Genomic DNA, 17,577 nt, shown 5'->3' on the forward strand with positions numbered 1-17,577 from the left:
CCTGTACACAGATACTGAGTATGAGACGCTCTGGGTCGATGGGTTTCTCTCCGCCCACCCCACCTCCCCACCAGTGTACCTCATTCCTGGAGGACCTGCCTGATTCTTCTGGGCATTTGAATTTTCCATCCTTGCTCACTGGACTTTTCTCAGCAACCCTTTCTCCTTTCTTTGATAGACTTCTAGCCCACCACATTCTTCTTTCCTTCCCCCTCCCTCCCTCCTTTCTTCCTCCATCCCTTCCTCCTCACTTCCTCCCTCTTCCCTCCATCCTCTCTCCCTCTCATCACTTTGTATTTAAACCGTAAAATAAAACATACCTTCAGAAAAGTGTTCAAAGCAAAGATGGACAGCTCAATGATTTATTTATAGTCAACACCAGTGTCATTGCCGTCAGATCAACAAGTATCACTGTACCACACTCCGGAAGGTCTCCCCACTCCCTCTTCTTGGCCTCCACCCCTCCCTCTCTGCCACAGGTGACCACTATTGTGACTTTCATGGTAAAACATCCTTGATTTTTCTTTATCCTTTTACCGTCAAACTACATGTGCTTAAAAGCGAAAGCTTCGTTTTGCCTGTTTTTACAACTTCATATGAACGTAACTACAGACTATGTATTCTGTCGGGCATGATGCCTTTCACTCATGATACGCGTGAAATTCAGCTGTGCTGCTGTGTGTAGCCTTAGTCTATACACTTCTTCCCTGGATAGTATTACCTTTTATAAATGTGACACCATGTGTTTATCTGTCTAGTCTTGATGGACATTTGGGTTGTTCCCAGTTCAGGGCTAGTGCAAAGAGTGCTGCTGGGATCATTCTTGTGCTTGTACACTGGTGCGTGCGTGCCTGCATTTCTGAGGGTGTTACCTGCAAGCCTGGGGTTTTCGTTGTGGAAAGGTTTTAAATTAGGGATTCAGTTTTCTTTGGATATGCAACTGGGTGGGCCCTGGACTCCAGTACCCTGATCCTCTAGCCATATGATGCTGTGAAAAGCGCTACTTACCCTCTCGGCCTCTTTGCTGCCTGATCTGGAGCTGGGTAACCATCCAGAGGAAGAGCAGCTTCAGACTCCAGCTTCGGGTCTCCTCTGCCTCCATTTACCCCAGTTCCTGGCTTGCTAATTCTTCACTGTGGCATGAACTATCTGATGCCCCTAGAAAGATGATTTTTGTATTTTGTGTAACTTGTATGTTTGTCCTCATTGGGAAGATTGGGAGAAAATTGCCTAGTCTGCTGTGGTCCTCCGCCTCTAATTTCTCTTTATATCAACCTTTTTTCTTATCTTTTTCTTTCACATCTCAGGGAAAGAAGTGTCCCCTCTTCTCGATAGCAAGCCCTTACTTGTGTGATTTCTCTCCATACTTGTCTAGAATGGTAAAGCGTCTTCACTCTCTCCCTTCGTACTAGGCCTTTCCCTATTCACATGGCCAACTATCCTCTACGCAAACAAACAAAAACGTGCCAAACCTAAACTTAAACCCTACGATTCCTTCCAATCACCAGCCCATATGGTACTATTTTTGGTGACAGTTTTTGCTAGGACAATTCATCAGCTCCTTTTTTTCCCATAGTAACACTGACAATCTGCTCAAATTAGTGTTCCCATCTCCCCCCGACCCCTGCTTTGGGTGGAATGGTCTTTTCTTTTTTTTTTTTTATTTAATTTTTTGTTGAAGTATAGTTGATTTACAATGTTGTGTCAATCTCGGCTGTACAGCAAAGTGACTCAATTAAACACATATAGACATTCTTTTTTTCATATTCTTTTCCATTATGGTTTATCACAGGATATTGAATATAGTTCCTTGTGCTATACAGTAGGATCTTGTTTATCCATCCTATATATAATAGCTTACGTTAGTGTTTCCATCTTGATTGATGGCCTGATTTAACATCAAATGTCTGCTAAGATAGGTGAACTAATCATAGGCCTCTAGAGCCACCGTAGCCTCTGTCTGTTGCTGCCCTCACAAGTGCAGGGAAGTTTAAGTAATTGTCTAATGGCTTAAGTGGCGTTGGCTGGAAAGGTCTCCACATCCCATCACTTCTTTTTTATTTTTTGCTTAATTTATCCAGATGATTGCTTCAACTCTTCATTTCTCCTGATCTTTGTTGAACAGCCTATTGGGTCCAGACAGTCATCTGTTCCTATTCCCCTGCTCTCATTTCTCTCTTTGACCTTCTTTCTTCCTTCTCGGCCTTATAGGTGGGCGAGGCTGGCTGTAGTTGTCCTGAAAATCAGCCCTCAGCTGGGAAGTGGTCCTTTTCTGAGAGTGCATCAGGCCCAATAGCCCGGTCTGCCAGGGTGGACATGCCAAGCACTGGTCTCCCTCTTGGCCTGTCAGATACAGCTGAATACATCTGTCTGAAGCTCCAGCAAGTTGGTTATTCATTTTCTGCTTTCAGTTGAGTGTAGACTGCCTGGTCAAAACTGGGTTCACTTGCATTCTTGTTCCCTTGGCTGGTGGTGTCTTTTCTTTTTCCCTACTCTTCCCCATTAGGTAAGTTCTTCACGGGTAGGATAAATGGAGATGAAGTGAGGTATGGGCACATATGATAGAATTCCCATAGAATAACTGAGGAGCATCTAAGAACAGAGTTTTCTGGTCATGGGCAGTGTAGTAGGCTGAATAATAGCCCAGAAGATATCAGGTCCTAATCCCTGTAAATGTAACCTATAAATGTTATTTTATTTGGAAAAAAGGGCTTTGCAGATGTGATTAAGGATCTTCAGATGGAGAGATTATTCTGGATCATCCTGATGATTCCTGAATGCTATCACAGTTGTCCTTGTAAAAGAAATGCAGAGGGAGATTTCACACACACACACACACACACACACACACACACACACACACACACACGAAGGCATTGTAAAAATGGAAGCAAAGAGTGCTGTGACTATAAGCCAAAGAATGCCAGCATCCATTGGAAGCTGGAAGAGGCAAGGAATGGGTTCTATTCTAGAATCCACAGGGAGTAGGATCCTGTTGACGCCTTGATTTTGGCCCAATGATACTGATTTTGCATCTCTGGACTCCAGAACCGTAAGAGAATAAATTTAATAGTTTCAAGCTACCAAGTGTCTGGTAATGTGTTACAACAGCCAAAGGAACCTAATATAGCCAGTAATCATGATGGCAGAGGTTAATCACCATAAGATCATTTCTAAGCTGGAAGCCTCCAACCCACAAACCCACATCTGGGGTACTTCAAATGCCATTTCATACTTAGCCAACAAACATTTATTGAGCAATGTTTTGATCGGTGTTCAGCTGCAGAGCACAGATGCCATTGTAGTACAAGAAGAAAGAAATTTATTATAAGGCATTAAATGGCTAGGAGGATGGTTGGGAGGAGAGGTTCTAGGCTGAGCTCTCAAGGATGAGTCCACTGAAAGACACTGCTCCTGCCACCACCAGGAAGCTTGCTGCTCACCTGCAAAGCCGTCCTTCAGCTGCTACATCATCTGCGCCACCAAAATGAATGCCTTGTGCCACATTTCTCTCCCCACTGGACCTAGTTCCAAATTTAAGTCTTGTGTGGCTGCCTGTTACCCGAGGCAAAGTGATTCATATATGTATATGTATTCTTTTTCAGATTTTTTTGCCTTTCCCTTATATATGTATTCCTTTGCAGATTCTTCTCCCTTAGAGGTTATTACAAAATATTGAGTAGAGTTCCCTGTGCTATACAGTAGGTCCTTGTTGGTTATCTATTTTATATGTAGTAGTGTGTATCTGCTACTCCCAAACTCCTAATTTATCTCTTCCTCCACCTCTCCCCCAGTCCTCGGTTTCTAACACAAGCGACCTACTATGTGCTAAGCACTGCTCTAAGCAAATAGGACAGAGTCTTTGCACTCAAGGACCTTATTTTCTCATGAGTGTAAATAGCAAGTTCATCAGCAGAGACACTAATTTCACATGCAGGTACGTGCTATACAGAAGGTTAAGAAGAGTAATGAGGCAATGGCTGAGGGGAATGTTGGTTGCTTTAATTAGAATGGTCAGAAAAGGCCTCTTGATGTGACATTTTTGTTCAGTTCTGAATGACGAAGAGGCAGCCATGCAAAAATCTGTGGCGGGGGAGGGGAATGGTGTTTCAAGAGGAAGGAACAGCAAGTGCAAAGGCCTGGAGATAAGAATCCCTCGGCAGGGTCAAGGGAGAGAAATAAGACACATGTAGCTGGACTGGGGTGGATGGATGGAGAGAGGAGAGAAAGGGGGCAAAGGGCTGGGCGGGCACCAGATCCTGGGGACCTTACAGGGGTTTGGATTTTATTCTGGTTACAACAGGACGTCACTGGAAAACTTTAGGCAGGGAAGTTGTAGTAAGTTGAAGAGTGCCCTCAAAAATTCATGTCTGCTAGGAACCTCAGAATGTGACCTTCTTTGAAAACAGGGTCTTTGCATGTAGAATTACGGGAAGGATTAAGATGAGCTCATCCTGGATTAGGGTGGGCCCTAAATCCAATGAGAGTGTCCTTAGGAGGGACAGAAAAGGACACACAGGGTCACACAGAGACAAGGCAGTGGGAAGATGGAGGCAGAGATTGGAGTGATGTGTCTACAAGCCGAGAACTCGAAGATCTGCTAGCAACCACAGAAGCTGGGAGAGAGGCCTGGGACAGTCTCTCCTTCAGAGTCTCTAGAAGGAACCAATCCTGCCAACATCTTGATTTTGGACCTCTGGTCTCCTCAACTGTGAGAGAATAAATTTCTGGTTTTTTGTTTTTTTTTTTTTATAAATTTATTTATTTATTTTTAGCTGCATTGGGTCTTTGTTGCTGTGTGCGGTCTTTCTGTAGTTGCAGCGAGCGGGAGCTACTCTTCGTTGTGGCGCACTGGCTTCTCGTTGTGGTGGCTTCTCTTGCTGCGGAGCACGGGCTCTAGGCGTGCGGGCTTCAGTAGTTGTGGTACCGGGGCTCAGTAGTTGTGGCTCGCGGGCTCTAGAGCACAGGCTCAGTAGTTGTGGCTCATGGGCTTAGTTGCTCCACGGCATGTGGGATCTTCCTGGACCAGGGCTCGAACCCATGTCCCCTGCATTGGCAGGCAGATTCTTAACCACTGTGCCACCAGGGAAGCCCAAACTTCTGTTGTTTTAAGCCACCTAGTTTGTGGTAGGTTTTTCATGGCAGCTACAAGAAACTAATAGAGGAGTGATGTACTGTAAGTAATGCAATGGAAGATCACTCTGGCAGCTGACTGTGTGACTGGGTGTCACAGTGGTCCAGGTCAGAGATGATGTAGCTTGGACGAGGGTAATGTCTGGGGAGATGGTGAGAAGCTTTCAGTTACAGGATATATTAGAGAAACCCTATAGGTTTTACTCTTGGATTAGATGTTAGGGGAGGGCTGGGAGACGAGAAGGAGGAGTTAATGTGACTCTTAGGTTCGCGGCCCGTACAACCAGTATGGTTTATTGAGATGAGGGAGCTTGGGGAATCTGAGTTGGGATTGAGACTTAGGCTTTGGTCATGCTAAGCTTGAGATGCCTATTTGAAACTTAAGTGGAGATGCTGAGTGAGGCGATTGGACTTTACCAGTCTAGGGCTTTAGGGAGAGATGGGCACAGGGATAAAATTGGAAAGTCATCAGCGTATAGGTGATGTTTAAAGTCTTGGGACTGGATGGAAGAGAGAAGAGCTGATGTCAGAACTTTGGGGCATTCAAAGACTATTTTGAGATCTGGCAGAGACAAAGGAGCCTGAGAAGTGTGGGGAGTGTGGTAGGAGAAACATCGGATGTAGGTGGGGTTGTAGAAGTCTCCTGAAGAAGGTGTTTCTAGGAGGGAGTGATTGGCCATGAATGCTGTAGAGGGTTTGGGCAAGAGGAAGACAGCGTTGAGCATGACTATGGGGGTGATGGAGGTCTCTGGTACCCTATTTCGGGAAGGAAGGGGAGACGAGAGCTTGACCACGGCAGCTGGAGGAGAGAAGCAGGGGTGGGGGGACAAGGAGGTGGTAATGGTAAGTCTGTACAACTCTCTGGAGAAGTTTTTCTCTGAAAGGAAGCAAGGAAAGGGGTCAGGTGCTGGAGGGGGATGTGGGATCAGGGAGCATGGGGGTTTTGGCGGGAGGGGTGCCCTTGAGGAGATGGGGGAAGATTCGGGGGATGAGTGGTGGTGTTGGCCGTCGACACTCAGGGGCACTGGAGATGGGGGAAGATTCAGGGGATGAGTGGTGGTGTTGGCCGTCGACACTCAGGGGCACTGGAGATGGGGGAAGATTCAGGGGATGAGTGGTGGTGTTGGCCGTCGACACTCAGGGGCACTCTTTCAGTTGGATTTCGGAAGGTAAGGCAGAGTGTGTGTGCACGCGGCTGACCCAGCTGGTGGAGAGAGCTGGTGGCTGGTAGAAGGGGTGGTGGAAATTGGGCTCAGAAGCCAGTGGTGACAACTGGAGCCCCTGCCGCAGGATTCTTGTGGGAAGGCACCCCTGTCTCAGAGATGGGTTTGTTCAGTTCACATCAGCAACATCCAGGTGGCCGGAACCCAGGCCTCTGTGTCAAAGAATTAAAAAAAAAAAAAAAAAAAAAAAAATCCCTTCTCCCTTGAGGATCTAGATAGAACCACTGCTTTCCTTTCTTCCCTTCAGCCCCTGTCCCCTTCCCTCGGGAACTGTGCAGGGGCAGAGAGTTTTTCTGTCCCAAGAGTCGGATTATTCTAGAGACGGGCATCCTTTTCAAAATAAAGCTAATGAAGTTATTCTTCTTTTTGTCCTCTTTGTCTGAGACCATGGGAACCTTACTCTGCACCTGTCTTTTTCACTAGAGCTCCCTCTGACCTCTTTAGGGGCCGAGCCCTTTCTCTTTCCTCTTGCCCCAGCCTTCCTATGGGGCTTCTCTCATGGAGCTGGGGTTCTGACACTTTAATTTTTCCCTAAAAAAGGGGAAAAGCCTCTGTAAATTGAACCTTAGCTAACTAATAATACAGTTTGGTTTGCTGTCCTTTCATCTGCTAGGGTGTTTTTTTGTTTGTTTGTTTGTTTTTTGAGTCTTCTGTAGACCACTAGTCCTGTGAAATATTCTGCCCCCAAAAGAATTTCGTGGTCAAACCAATTTTGGACATCTTGCATATTAAATTTTCAGAGAAATCCTGCAGTTCAAAATTTACATAATTCTGTTTTATCCAAGATTTCTCATACTTACTTGGCCACGAAATGGTTTTCTGCAGAATACATATTAGGAAATTTCTACCTATGAAGCCTTCAATGTACTGGAAAAGGTAGTCATCCCTGCTTAACATCTGGATCCAATGGAACATTTAAAAAATATTTCTCAGTCATTGTACAAATAATCTGTAGAAGTAAGAGTGAAAAACAACTCTACTAGAAATTTAGACACTAGAATTGAACACAAGAAGTCTACATATTTCTTCCATATTTTCCTGATGTTGAATGTAATACCCTTTGAATGCAACTAATTGCCTCTCGGCTGCCATGCATGAGTCTGGAACATTGTCCTGTAAACACTGACTCAGACTTCAAACATATCTCTAGTAAGTTCTAGCTTGTCATTGCTTCTGCATCTTCTTCTTGCACTTGCGTCGTCAAAACATGAGAAAAAAAATTGAAACCTTCAATATCACGTGATTTTGAGGAAGAGAGGATGGCCATCTTCTTTGCTTCATAATTGCAAAGAATTTTCATTTTTAGATTTATAAACCAATTAAGATGATCAGTCTAACAAGCTTCTCTATTTCCTTCCAGTCATCTTTGTACACACTTCTGCCTTCAGCATTTCTCCATGCAAGTAAATTTTCAGTGCATAGACATCATAAAAGATGAAAGAACACTCCCAAACATCCTTCTAGCAAATGAAATGGTCCAGGTCCCTGTGACAAAATATTGCATGATCAAGTCTTTCTCCTTTGAATGGCTGATTGAATGGGAATATTGCCATATTTCCTTCTGGTCCATAAAAATATATAATTCACCCATCAAATTTTGAGTTTGAGAAAATTCGTCACAGATATTGTTATCTAAAGACTTATCGTCTGAGGTTTCATGCATATTATCAATTTCATCATTGTCATTAGAGCACAGAGACCTGCTGCCTCTGTCTGCATCTTTTGATTCATCTAAGAGTTGTGAAACATCTTCCTTTATTTTTTTTTCTTTGCCATTATAAACAAAAAGTAGAAAAAGTCTCAATTTTCAACTGTGTTCAATGCAAGCTACAAAGATGGTATGTCCAGTCTTCTTTTGTACCTTCTTAAAGATGATGCCATACATTTGGCAATGCAATAGGAAAACTGAGAATGATGCAGTTGTGATGATTTATCTCACTATTGCATTATCCTCTTAATCTAGGTCATTCCATCATTCTTCTTCTAATTCTTTTTCTCATATTGTTCAGAATAATTATGAGTAACGGTGAAGTAGCAAACATGTTTCAAGATATGGGAAAAATAAGCACCCTAAGATCCCCAAATATAACTTAGATGTATAAAAGGGTCCAGTGGATGCTAAGATCATTACAATATAGGATTAATCTTAATCTTTTAAGAAAAATAAGTAATTCTTTTTTCCTTTGGAAAACCCCTAATAAAGAATAAAAATTAAGTAATACCAATCCTTACAAAAAAAAAATAGAACTGCTCAAAAAAGAAACTCAAAAGTTAAAATTGGATCTAACACAGCGGAGCCAGGCTGGGCACCAGCCTGACCAGGATGACTTGCGTGTGGGGAGGGGTGGAGGGGAGTTGCAGCCCTACCCCTAGCCCGTGGGGCAAAGCCAGCAAGTCAAGCTGTGAGGTCACGTGAGCCACAGCGTGGCTGGCGAGACACTGGCTGGGAGTCACCATCTGAGGCCCTGAGGGGCTGTGGGGAGCCCAGACCTAGTACAAGAATGCAGAGCCTCTCAAAGATTTAAATCCCTGGGTCTCCAAGCTTTTATCTCCCAGGCCCCATCAGGGAAAGAGTGAGAGGAAGCCAACACTTAGGAGACTTAGCTCTGATGTGTGTGGCCAAGATTAGCCGCTGCTGGGATGTGGGCGCTATAGGGGCAGGGCATTGGGTTGGGGGTCCCGAGAGAGGACCTTGTTGTTGTTTCCAAAAATGTTTTTAAATTTTTGGCTGCGGTGGGTCTTCGTCGCTGCGCGCGGGATTTCTCTAGTTGCGGCGAGCGGGGGCTACTCTTCATTGCAGTGTGCGGGCTTCTCACTGTGGTGGCTTCTCTTGTTGTGGAGCTCGGGCTCTAGGCACGTGGGCTTCAGTAGTTGTGGCACGTGGACTCAGTAGTTGTGGCTCGCGGGCTCTAGAGCGCAGGCTCAGTAGTTGTGGCGCGCGGGCTTAGTTGCTCCGTGGCATGTGGGATCTTCCCGGACCAGGGCTCGAACCCATGTCCCCTGCATTGGCAGGCAGATTCTTAACCACTGTGCCACCAGGGAAGCCCTCCCCCCCCCCACCCAGAGAGGACTTTGGTTAGTCCTATTAAGATTCCTCTCACCCGTCCCCCTTGGGCACAAGAAGGCAGAAAGTGAAGAATAATATCACACCCTCCTCACGCTTCAAGGCTCAGCCCCCGTTCTAGCCTTGAAGCCATGCAGACCCTCCAGCTCCTAGTAAGGGCCTCCTCACAGTGGGGAGGCCCTTCTGGGATAAAGCCAGGCCAGCACAGTTGCCTACCCCCTAAGCCCCTGGAAACCACGCAGACCCACTTCTGCTGCCTCCCATACCAAAGAGGGAGTGACCAAAGAGACCCTCCGTCAGGCAGGGCCAGCACTCTCCGGAAGCCCTCGGGCCCTGGCACGGTCCTTGGGCCCCGTTAGGAGCCTGCATGTGGGTATGGCAGGCACGGACATTGCTCTGCTCTTGCGTACAGGGTGTGGACCCATGTGGTCTGTGCACACGTGGGCCATTGTCTTGCCTCAAGGAGCTGACTTACTACTTGGGGAGATGCAGCCCCATGAAAGAAAAATTCATAATACAGTAAACGATGTTGGGAGAGATGAACCCTTCTCTTCATGTTCCTCTCAAACCCATCTGGGGTTTCTGAAAGGTCCCGTTGGCTCCTTGCTGATATCTTCACTGGGCAGGGGATGGGGAGAGGGTAGAGGGGGCACCTAGGAGGGAACTTTCCCATCTACTTCCCAAGTGTTTCTAAGCTGTGCTCATGTGGATTCCCTTCTGCCTACTGTTAACCAACAATTTCCTTTTGGGTAGATAAATAACGATTCTTTGTCACCACCCAATATTCCCTGTCCCCTCCTCACCCCCTGGGCTCTGACATAAACCTGAACCTCGAGGAGTTCAGCTGTTGATGTGAAGGCCACCCTTTGGTATTCTAAGAGAAAGCTTCTAGTTCTGAATACCACAGCCTGGCTTTTGCAAATCAAGAGCACTTTGGTTTTCAGAGTTTTGTTTCAGCTAGAGGTGGACAAAGTCTCCTTGAGAGCTGGAGAACCAAGAACTTGAACTTGGAGCGCACAGTGTGGGGAAAGCCATCCTGCCCCTAGGGCATGGGGGAGGGGCCGGCAGGCCACCGCCAGGGGCGGGGAAGATCAGCTCGGGCGGTCCTAGGGGTCACCACTCATCACAGACTTCACAGATGTGTTGTGTCTACTGTGACAGAGATCTGAGAGGTAGCCTTTGGAGGAAGGGGAAACTTCTTCTGAATTTGAAAATGAGCTGGTGAAGGGAAGAACAGGAAACAGTCATCTCTTAATGCCTTAGAATACTGTCCCACTGTCCTCATGCAACATTCGAGAGCCATGGGATTTCAGGGAGAGATCGTGGTTGACGAGTGGGAAGGTTACAGAGGGGGATGCACTTGCACTGGGGTTTGAAGTAGAACTGAGCAGGCAGGTTAGAGGGAGAGGAATGTCTGGGTGGGGTTATGACGTGAATAAAGGGGTTTGGGAGAGGTGCTCACGGAGTGAATGAGGATGCTGAGGGAAGAGACGCTCACGGAGTGAGCGAGGATGCTGAACCTTTGTGTTGGGAGGACACAAGAGGAGCTAGGAAAGGTGGTCTGGGCGGGTTGAGGAGTCCCTGAAGGCCAGGCTAGAGACGAGGTCACTGGAGCGGGTGGTGGAGGAGGGCAGCATTACAGAGGGGAGGCCCTTCTAGGATGAGCCCAAGTCAGCACAGGGCCTCGCACAGTGGGTGTCAGTGGACGTGGGAGAGGGGAGGCCTGACCGAGGGGACTCTCTGAGGGCGAACGGGCGGGACTCTAGGGCTGTGAGAGGTGCTAACGTGGCTGTGAGCGGAATGGGGAGGCCGGAGGGGAACCGTCTGTGGGACCTTCGGGTGCTGATACCCAGGGGCAGCCGGTGTCAGGCCGTGGAGGACAGCTGAGCAGTCAGGGCCGTGGTGCGTGTCCAGGAGCCATCTTCACAGTGGTGACCCTGCCCCGGGGTGAGGCTGGGGGAGGAAGGCACCTAGGCAGGAGACCAGAGCAGCCTGGGAAAGCCCACGGTGGGCGTCACCGCACACGCACACGAAACGTTTTTCAGATTTGAAGTGGTTGGTGTGCACGGCTCTGAACTTGTGGAACGGGCTGGTGATTTCTCATTGTTCTGTGATGTTGGTTTCAGTTTTGTAATGAGTGTTCATGAAAAAAACTGGCACAGTGAACATCCCGGGGGCCAAATCTCTCTCTCAGGGTTGTCTAGTGACCTTGAACTCCGAGTGTCTCCCCGTCTCCCGTCCTGACACCTGCACCTGGGCCTCCCTGACCTCTAGGAGTGTCGCACACCCGGCTGGAGATTTTCCACGCAGCTCCGGTGATTTACATTTCTGGTATCACAGACTTACGAACGAGTGCTCGGGGAATGGTGATTTTTGGAGGTGCACCCCCCCAGCAACGGTTGTGTTTCTGGGCTGATGAGTCAAGATGTCTGGGTGGGTGGATGATGAGATTGTGTCTTTTTTCTTTGGCATGAGATCTCTTCCAAGTAAATGAATAGGCTACTTTCAGAAACACTGCAGTGGGAGGAATGGACGCACATGTGTTTGCTCTGGGCTCTGGGGTTCTTGTGCGTCCCTGCCATCATTTTCATGCACTGCCCTCCAGCAACCCCGCCACACTAATTGTGAGAACGATGAAAACCATCGGCCAAAGACTCACCACACTTCCTCCCTTGAGCGCTTCCGACAGCCAGCAAAAATCAATAAATTAGGATAAAGAAAATGACATTTGGCTTTGTCTGGGCTCTCCCATCAGTGTGCTACTGTCGCCTTGGTGTTGAATGGAAATTGTTTCCTCCCCCCTCTAAACTTACAGACTGTGTTTCCTGCTTTCCTGTTAGTGTCTACTCTCACTCAGACACTTCTGACACTTACTGATCGACTTATTTTTTAAACCACAGTTTTTGAAAAGTTGAACACACACACACACACACACACACACATACACATACTCACAGGGGAAAAAAAAACATACAAAACAACAAACCCTGTTTAAGAGCTGACTAAGCAGTAAGGCTGGCCCTCCAAAAGCAAGGGGCCATGACAAAAATTCTCAGTTTAGCTGACTTAACACAGCTTGAATTTTTAATAGCTCACAACTCTATGTAAGCTGTTGGCACTTTGTTTTCTAGAGGATGGATATCTCACATGGTTCTTCCATCAAGGCACATCATCTCCATTTGAGAGAAAAGCAAACACTCCTGTTGCAGGAAAGACAGGTCCAGTGGCCGAGTGGGTTGGTCCCCAAATCAGGCAGCGCGGAGCCAGGCATCTGGGCGCGGCTCTGGATGCTGAAGGGCTGGGCCAGGGCCTTTGGCCTCGTCTTTCTGTCTGCCCTGATGGTCACTAAATGTCCAGAGCAGGAGAACAAAACATTTTTGAGGAGGTCACCTTGGGTACAAATTCCAGGACTGTTGTTAACGCCGTCCTGGCACAAGTGTGAAGTTTTCTCCCCGTGGAGTATTTGATTGAAGACAAAGCAGTGCAGCCCGAAGTTGGCCGTGAGGTGCGGAGCCGTACAACCAGCCTCACTTCTCAACGGGAACCTTGGCTTCTGCTTCTGGGCCTCAGGAGTTGCTCAACGAGCCCCGCACACTTTGAGGGCTCTGGATGAGATTTCCCTGTGAGGTGCTGATCCCAGGCATAATGAGCTGCCAGGTTTGTAGAGAGGTTGCTGGTACCCGCTGCATTTTGTGCTGTGTTTGCTCAGAGGAAAGAGTGCACACTTGTTAGATAATGAGGAGTGATTCTTGCCCACCAGTGAGGCCAACTCCAGAGAGCTTCTGGACCTTGAGAACGCATATGCTCAGCGTTCACCAGTGGACTGGGGACCCTGCTGTCCCCGGCAGACAAGGCCAGGGCCCGCCTTCTGGGGGCCTACTGCCTAGGGCAGGGCTGTGGACATGTTCTGCAAAGGGCCAGATAGCAAATATTTCCTGCTTTGAGGTTCATATGAACTTGGTCATTGTAGTGTGAAAGTAGCCACAGGTGAACAGCATGCCGTGTTCCAATAAAACTTTATTTACAAAAATGTGCTGGCTGGGTCTGGCCCATTTGTAAACTGCCCAGATTTTTCCTAGGAGTTTCTGAAGGGCAGGAACAAGTTCTTTTGTTTATTTTTCTTTCTTTTTGTAAAGTTATTGAAGTATAGTTGATTTACAATGTTGTGTTAATTTCTGCTATACAGCAAAGTGACTCAGTTATACATATATCTATTCTTGTTCATACCCTTTTCCATTATGGTTTATCACAGGATATTGAATATAGTTCCCTGTGCTATACTGTAGGACCTTGTTGCTTATCCATTCTATATATACTAGTTTGCACCTGCTAACCCCAAACTCCCAATCCATCCCTCTCCCACCCCTCTCCCTCTTGGCAACCACAAGTCTGAGGAACAAGTTCTTATTCATGTTTGTCTCCCTAGTGACTAACGTGGGGCCTGATTCATGGTGGGCCTTCAGGGGTGTAAGCTGAGTAATACGCCATGAAGATCTTCCAAGGAAAATGCTGTGGGTCTCTAGGTATATTTATAATTCCCACTTTGAGCTGCACTTGGAGTCATGATACTAGATTGTTTAACATAAAGGACCCTAACCTGCTATATAGCACAGGGAACTCTACTGAAAACTGTGTAGTGGCCCATATGGAAAAGAATCTAAAAAAAAAGAAAAGTTGATATATCTATATGTATAACTGAATCACTTTGCTGTACAACTGAAACTAGCACAACATTGTAAATTAACTATACTCCAATAAAAATTAAAAAAAAAATAAAGGACCCTAGTATATCACACACACACATACACACACACACACACACACACACACACACATAGGTATCTTACAAGTAACCTCTCAGGTATATGGGCAGTTTATATTCCAATTCTGTTGTCCTTCCAACTCCCTCCCTTCCTTACCCCTCTCTCTTTCTCCCTCTTTTCCTCTTCTCCCTTCTGTCATCTCTTTCCCTAAATATTTATTATGCATCTTCTTTGTACCAGGCACTATGCTAGGCTCTAGAAAACATATAGTAACCAAGACATAACATCTGCCTGCAGGGAAATTATAGTCCAGTAGCTGAACCCAAAGAAAGAAAAGATAAAGGCAGAATTTAATGTAATGAAACACAAATATAAAATAGGACTTATCAATAAAACCCAAAGTTGGATTCTTTGGAAAAGTAATAAAATTGATTTTTAAAAAAAACCCCAAAAATTTTAGCAAGATTGAGCAAGAGAAAAAAAAAAAAAGAAAGAAAAGGTAAAAATAATCCATGTCAGGCATGATAAGGAGACATCACAACAGAGCCCACCTTCATTAAGGATCATAAGAAGATATTATGAACAATTTTATGCCCATACATTTGAAAATTTAGATAAACGGGTAAATTCCTAAAAAATACAATTTATCAAAACTGACGTACTGTATAGCACAGGGAACTATACTCAGTATTTTGTAACAACCTATAAGGGAAAAGAATCTGAAAAAGAATATATATATATATATATATATATATATGAATCACTATGCTCTTCAGCTGAAACTAACATATTGTAAATCAGCTATACTTCAATGAAAAAAACTTACAAAAGAAAAAAATATGAATCTTAACTAGTCCAATAATTATTAAATAGATTGAATCCTTAATTTAAAATCTTTCCACATGGGCTTCCCTGGTGGCGCAGTGGTTGGGAGTCTGCCTGCTAATGCAGGGGACACGGGTTCGAGCCCTGGTCTGGGAAGATCCCACATGCCACGGAGCAGCTGGGCCCGTGAGCCACAACTACTGAGCCTGCGCGTCTGGAGCCTGTGCCCCGCAACGGGAGGGGCCGCGATAGTGAAAGGCCCGCGCACCGCGATGAAGAGCGGTCCCCGCACCGCGATGAAGAGTGGCCCCCACTTGCCGCAACTAGAGAAAGCCCTCCCACGAACCGAAGACCCAGCACAGCCAAAAATAAATAAATAAATAAAAATAAAAGTAGCTATAAAATATTAAAAAAAAAAAAAAAAAAAAAAAAAAAATCTTTCCACAAAGAAAACCCTAGACTCGGAGGTAATACCCTCAGAAATTCATGCACGAATGCACTAGTTTATAAACACAGTGTATAAGAATGATCACAGCAGCACTATTTGCAGTAGCCTTAAACTGGGAACAACCCAAATGTCCATCACGAGCAGAGCAGATGAGGAAAAAACAAAGCCGCGAAACATTGGCCCGCTTGCCCTGAAGCAGGGTACAGAGATAGTGGTTCTGTGGTGCTGGAAAAGGTTTTCATTGGAGAAATGCTGCTGATTGGAGTCTTGAGAGAGAGAGGAGATTCCTGCTGGTGGGTTTGTTGGGAGGGTGGGGAGGGAGCAGGGTGGGCAGGGACACTTGAGCCGGAGATGACAGGATGTATTTGGGAATGACAGGCACTTAACATAGCCGGAGATTAGGAGCAAGGGCAGGGCGAGGCTGGAGGTGATTCTTGATGGGCCAGGGAGAGCCACTGAAGGGTTTAAGCTGGGAAATAGTAGGACCAGAGCTTCCTGTTTTAGAGGGACACTCTGGTGGCTTTATTGAGGCTGGATGAAAACCAAGCCAGGAGGGAGGATTGGAGAGACATACAAGGTCAGACAAGAGGGGCTGAGGCCAGGGATGGTGCAGTTGCAGCAGAGGGTAGAGAGGAGGGGGTGGAAACAAAAACGTTACTAAGGTTGAATCTATATGACTTGGAGACATTCAGGGGTGAGGGAGAGAGGGAGGGGTCCAGGACAGCCCTCAGGTCGCTGGTTTCGGTGGACCGGTGGCTAGGGATCCCATCCTCTGGGAAGGGGTTGGGGAAGAGGAGGAGTTAGGTTTGGGGCCTGTTGAGTGTGAGAACCCATTGTCCAGTAGGAAGCTGGGCATTTGGATGTGGGGCTCAGAGGTGAAATATGCGCTGGACAGATCGGCCGTGAAAAGCAGTAGGTGATGCGAGTGGAGGGAGAAATCTCTGGGCAGCACCCACGTATCCGACAGTCGTGGGCTGTGGTGGGAAGGTTCCTACTGGGAAGAAAGCACAGGTCCTTCCTTTGAAGTTGTCTGCATGTGCTGGAGCAGAAATTGTCACCCTGGCCGAGGGAGGGCTCCAGGGGAATGGAGAGCCCCTGGATGGGGGGACCCACGGACAGAAGGAAAACATGCCCTTCGATGCTAGGTGTCTCCCGCCTCCAGCATTGGTATCCATTAACTGGACCTCTCTCCAGGCTTCTTGCTTCCTTAAACAATAAGGAATTAGGGCCATCGGGTTCCTGATGTTGAAACAAAGTGTGCTTTTTGTATCATTGGCCCCATAAGGATTACAAAGCTTCAGAATGACTTTTCTTGTCTGGGAATGGCACAACTCATGGGGACTCTTTTCCTTCAAACTCAGAAACTTGACAGTTTCTATAGTTGTGTCAGCCTCAGGTTTGAAAACCGTTCTGCACATGTGCAGTCCTGTGTGGTTTTCGGTTTACAGGACAGAGGCAGGAACATGTGTCTATTGTTTCGGTGAACTTTATGATCAAAGTCTATGTGATTGATCGTAGGTATTTTGAAGGAAAAGAGGAGGTAAGTCCCCATTTGGGGGACAGAAAACTAAGCTAAACGGACAGTTTAAAAACAGAAAGAAAGTAACCCAAGGAGACTAGATCAGACAACTTTGGAAAAGTATAGTGCAGGGGCAACCTTTGTTTAAATAAATCTTACTGAGGAACCCAGTAACTAACACAGGTCAGTGCTGAGCTGCTCGGGACCCTGGAGCCCACACCTGTAGGTCTCCCAACCCCTTTTCCCACCACCCCCTGCTCCCCGGGCTCTACCCTGGGACGATCGCTAGCAGGTCACGATGGTCTGTGTCTGTCCTGCTCAGTTTGCCCAGTACCCATGGGGTGGCGTATCCGGGCTCATCACTCACATCTCTCAGTCGAGGAGACCTGACACACAGCCCGTTCATCTGCCGGCTGCTCCCGTCTGACCCTTATGTCACAGAGAGGCCACTGGCTCTTTTCTGTTTCCACGAAATATTCCAGCCCATGTAGTTTTTCACCTGGGGCTTGGTCCCAAGGCCTCTGGCTTGAGTCGACCTGACATCCTGTGTCAGAAGGGGACAGTCGGCTCTGGCTTTGAGAGGAAGGAAGCCTAGAGATGTG

The 17,577-nt window shown here is 46.7% G+C and overlaps 1 protein-coding gene and 1 long non-coding RNA gene across 3 annotated transcripts in view; both read left to right on the forward strand.

Moving 5' to 3' along the window:
• Positions 1-17,577, forward strand: part of LOC309642125 (uncharacterized protein) — a gene marked incomplete at its 3' end in the record, with an annotated part of 275,923 nt that overhangs the window by 100,510 nt on the left and 157,836 nt on the right. The gene's annotated exons all lie outside the window — the stretch shown is intronic.
• LOC309642093 lies at positions 9,701-15,353 on the forward strand. Its single transcript, XR_014252969.1, has 2 exons — positions 9,701-10,874; positions 10,911-15,353. It is a non-coding gene; the product is annotated as an uncharacterized lncRNA (long non-coding RNA).

The sequence above is a fragment of the Balaenoptera physalus genome (genome assembly GCF_965194825.1).
Source record: "Balaenoptera physalus genome assembly, chromosome: 14".
In the NCBI taxonomy this organism is placed as follows: domain Eukaryota; kingdom Metazoa; phylum Chordata; class Mammalia; order Artiodactyla; family Balaenopteridae; genus Balaenoptera; species Balaenoptera physalus.